The 4,891-nt window shown below is 40.9% G+C and overlaps 1 pseudogene; it reads right to left on the reverse strand.

The window, feature by feature from the left end:
- Positions 1-2,796: 2,796 nt before the first annotated feature.
- Positions 2,797-3,021, reverse strand: LOC125417638 (small nuclear ribonucleoprotein G pseudogene; annotated as a pseudogene).
- Positions 3,022-4,891: the final 1,870 nt, after the last annotated feature.

A 4,891-nucleotide genomic window follows, 5' to 3' on the forward strand; every position in this document is an offset into this window, starting at 1 on the left:
TACTGCTTTTGTGTGCTATAGCAGGAAGCAGTTGTCAGCCACAGACAGCTGCGTTAGTGAAAAATAACAACCACGGACGCCGAGACACGCGCCACAATGTTCCTGCGGAAATCAAACTCTGAGAAATTTTTTAAATGTTTTCAACACATCAGCGTGAAGCATCGACCTAGTTGGAATCACTTAGATCTGAAGCAAATGCGCTGATTGTTTTCACAGCAGGCTTTTCTTCTCGGAGGCAGAGCAAGAGCAGGCGCTGGCGGCTGGCGCGCGAGGGCTGCATGGAAAGGTTTCCAGCCCCCTGCCTCTGGAGGCTGTCGCCTGTGACAGGATCAATACCAGGGTGAGCGGCCCAGGAAGCTGACGGAAGATTATGAAGATGAGGTGAGCTGTGGAATTACCCTACAGGCTCTGCTCTTTCCCTGACCTCGAATCTCATCAGCCTCGGACGTAGATGGAAAACCATCAGGACAGAGACTGAAAAAGAGAGGAGGACCGGCCGAGTGGTGTGAGGCAGCGCCCGTGCAGAGCCTGGCTGTCGGGTGGCTGCATGTTGTGGTCTCAGAGGGCAAGCTCTGTGGCAAGGTGAGGTGGCATCTTGACCAGCAAGAAGGTTGCCATGCCTCGCCAGCAAAGCAGGTGTGCAGTAACTGGTAACACCTTCTTTAGTAGGTTTTCATTACAGTGAGGACGATTCCTCTTCTACTTTTGGACCCAGACAAGTAGCATTTCTGTAAGTAATCTGCACAAAGTACCATGGAGAGGAGGAAATGCAACCCGAAGGCCCATCATCTGTCTGATGGGATCTTGCTGGCCCCAAACTACACAGCTCAGTTCCCCTTCCGGTAGAGCCCCAGTTTATCCCCTGGGCATCCTGGATCTGGGCTGGAGCAGTGGATCAGGGGACGCCATTCTCATTCCAAGTGACCAGTACACACACTTGAAGGAACTTCTTATTCCTACTAGTCTGAACTGTTCCAGCTAACTGAGCGTTCTGGAGATGTGTCTCATAATCAATGAATGGTGTCAGGTCCACATTAAAATAGCTACACAATCTAACAATGGAGCATAAAGCCCGAGACTTCTCTGGATTTCTCTAAAGACTGTACAACATACAATCACAATATATAAGAGGCATCCAAGAAATTCAAGGTTATTTTTAAGTCTGTTTGCATAAGTCCTTGGATGAGCAAAGAAGAGAGTATAAGTTAGTCCTTGTAGGTATTAAATCTACAATCCCTTAAATCTGGAAATTGCCACCACCACCACCAAGGTTAGCTATTTATTTCTACACACACACACACACACACTCAAACCTATACACACACATTTAAAATAATAAATACAACTTTAAAAAGTGTGTGTGTGTATATAGGGGTGTGTGTATAGGGGTGTGTGTGTATAGGGGAGTGTGTGTGCGTGTGTAGGGGTGTGTGTGTGTGTGTGTGTGTGTGTGTGTGTGTGTGTTGTATGCTTGTATGTACTTCTTTTGTTCCTTGTGCCTGTGGAGGCCAGAAGAGGGTGCCAAATCACGGAGCTGCAGTTCAGGATATTGTGAATTGCCATGAGGGTTTTTGGAATCACAGTTGGACTCTGCAAAAGCAAGTGTTTTTAACGACTGAACCATCTCTCTAACCTCATATACATATATTATTTGCATTACTAGTACTTTACTAGATAAAGCAAGTTTACCTAACATACATTAGACCTCCAAAATATACTCAGCTCATTCAGTTTCTTCAGAAACTATTTTAATGCCTTTTAAATTACGGATTGACTTTATATATTTCATTAGTCCCCTGATGAAGATACCAGATGTTTGGTGTGTGTGTGTGTGTGTGTGTGCATGTGAACATGAAATGAAAAGTCTTTTTCCAGCTCTGACTATTTTTCTAGAAACAGAATTACTAGATCAAAAGCCGAAATGAGGGGCTGGAGAGATGGCTCAGTGGCTAAGAGTATTTCCTGCTCTTCCAAAGGTTCTGAGTTCAATTCCCAGCAGCCCCATGGTGGTTCACAACCATTTGTAAAGAGATCTGATGCCCTCTTCTGGCCTGCAGGCATACATGCAGACAAAATACTGAGAATATTGTATACATAATAAAAAAATAAATCTTTTAAAAAAAAGCCGAAATGAATATTTTGTGGCATTTTTAAAAGAACTATTTTTGTTACAGAAATTTTATATTTTTTAAAAGAAGACTTCCTCAAAAATCCCACACAGGTCTGAGATTAATATTGTCATGTGTTCTTGGTGGCCTTTTGTGTATACACATAAAAATTTGTACAATCTAGATATTAACCCTCTGCAAGTTAGATAGCTGGAAAAGCTTTCCCCCCCTTTTCCTTAGGTTGCATCTTCACTCAAATCATCCTGTATTTTGCTGGAGAGAGCTTTAGAGTATCCTGAGGCCCCATTTATTAACAGCTGGCCTTAAAGCCAGTGCTACCAGAACATTGTTCAGAAAGTCCTTTCTTGCACCAGTGAGTTCAAGTGGACTCCTGCTTTCTCCCTTATCAGATTCAAGGTATCAGGTCTCATGGTCTTTGATCTGTTTAAAGTTTTGTGCTGAGTGAGAGATAAGGATCTAGGTTAATTCCTCTACATGTAGCTCCCTAGTTTGACCATTGTCATTTGTTGAAAATCTTGTCTTCTCTCGGTGAATACTTTTTCCCCTGAGTATCACAGGTTCATTTAGCAAAAAGTTTCATATGAAAATGTACATGATCCACTTCTACACCACAGTCAAACAGGCCCTTTGGGGATGTATGTGGACTTCTCTGCTGAAAAGCCTTTATTCAGACTCTTCCCAAGGCTAACGACATGCTGATGCTGTTTTCTCTTGCGACCACCATTCTGAAATTCTTCTGTTGCCCATGAGTTGCCATCTCTACAAACTCATCAATCCCAAGATGCATAAAGGAATTCAAGCCCTGTAGTAGTCCTTGTACATGTCTGCCACCATCTAACTGCAATGATAACTTGTTGTCCATAAATTCCTTCAGTTGGGGAAGATGGGCCTTGCTTATAGGGATTTCTCAGCAGAATCAGCACAACCTCAATGTATATTATTAAATACTTTGTCAAAATTCAGTGGCTAGAGGAATGTTGGCTTATGTGTGCAGTTCTATTGCAATGAGTAACTTTTCTGTTTTTATGCCAGTACCATGCTGACTTTATTACTATGTATTACTATATTCTGTAGTGTAACTCAAAGTCTGGGATGCTGATCCTTCCAACAATTTTTGTTAATTGTTTTTGTTTTAGTTTGTTCACTTTTTCTTTTTCTTTTTTAAAAACGTATTGATTTATTTTACATCCTGACTGCTGCTTCCCCTCCCTCCTCTCCCCCAAGCCTACACACCTCCCCTATCCCCACATCACTCGTCTTCTATTTCTGTTCAGAAAAAAGCAGGCCTCCCACGGATATCAATAAAACATGGCATATCAAATTGTAGGAAGACTAAGCACCTTTCTTTGTATTAAGGATGGTCAAAGTAACCCAATATGAGGAGTAGGGTCCCAAAAGCCAACAAAAGAGTGAAAGATGGCCCCTGCTCCCACTGTTAGGAGCAGAAAAAACAAGCTACACAAGTGTAACAAACTTACAAAGGGCCTAGATAAGTTAGAGGCAGGCTCCCTGGTTGTCAGTTCAGTCTCTGTGAGCCTTAGGAGTTCAGGTTAGTTGATTCTGTGGGTTTTCTTGTGATGTCCTTAACCTCTCTGGCATCTAGAATTCTACCTCTCTCTCTCTTCAGCAGGATTAACAAGCTCAACGTACTATTTGGCTGTGGGAGGGGGGGTCTGTTTCCATCAGTTCTTACAGCAATTTCTTTGTTGTCCTGCATTGTTCTGGCTATCTTGAGTCTCTGATGTTTTGATATAAAACTTAGGATTAGTTTTTTTCTATTTCTGTGAAGTATTAAGTTGAAATTTTGGTGGTGATGTCAATGCATTTGATAGATTGCTTTTGGGAGAATGGCTATTTTCACAATGGTAATCCTGTCGATCCATGACCATGGTAGCCTTCTCCATCTTCTATTATCTTTTCCATTTTTCTTTTCAGTGTCTTCAAGTTGTGCAAGTCTTTAACTTGTTTGGTTAGATTTATTTTAAGACTTATTTATTTTGAGACTCTTGTGAATGCTATTGTTTCTCTAATTTTGTTCTCTGCCCTTTGTATATAAGAAGGCTACTAATTTTTGTACGTCAACTTTGTATCTCTTCTACTTGCTGAATGTAGTTATCAGTTGTAGTTTTCTGGTGGAGTTTTTAAGGTTCTTTATGTACAGAATCTTATAATCTGCAAATAAGGATACTTTAGCTTCTTCCTTTCCTGTGTGTATTAACTTTATCTTCTTTACTTATTTTATTGATCTACCTAACACTTCGAGTACTATGATCAACAGGAGGGGGTAGAATGGACATCTTTGCCTTGTTCTCGGTTTCAGTCATGATTCTCTGAAATGATGTTAATTGTCTTTATTATGTTGAAAAACGTCCCCTGGATTGATACATTCTCCAAGACAAAGTTGTTTAAAACAAGCAACTCATTAAAAAATGGAGCACAGAACTAACAAAGACTCCTCAGAAGATAAAACACAAATGGCTAAGAAATACTTTTTTGGAAAAAGTATTCAACATTCTCAGCCATCATAGAAATGAAAACTAAAAATACTTTGAGATTTCTTCTTATCACAGTCAGAGGTTAATTTTTAAAATGACAGCAAATGCTGGTATTGATGTGGAGAAACACTTTCGCTGTCGCTGCTGGCCAGAATGCACACTGGCACACTACGGAAACAATGCAGAAGTGCCTCAAAAAACTCAAAGACCTCCCATGTGTGATCCAGCTATACCAACTCCTGGACACAAACAAAAAAGATTCCATAT

This window comes from Myodes glareolus, chromosome 14 (genome assembly GCF_982192425.1).
Source record: "Myodes glareolus chromosome 14, mMyoGla1.1, whole genome shotgun sequence".
Classification (NCBI taxonomy): Eukaryota; Metazoa; Chordata; class Mammalia; order Rodentia; family Cricetidae; genus Myodes; species Myodes glareolus.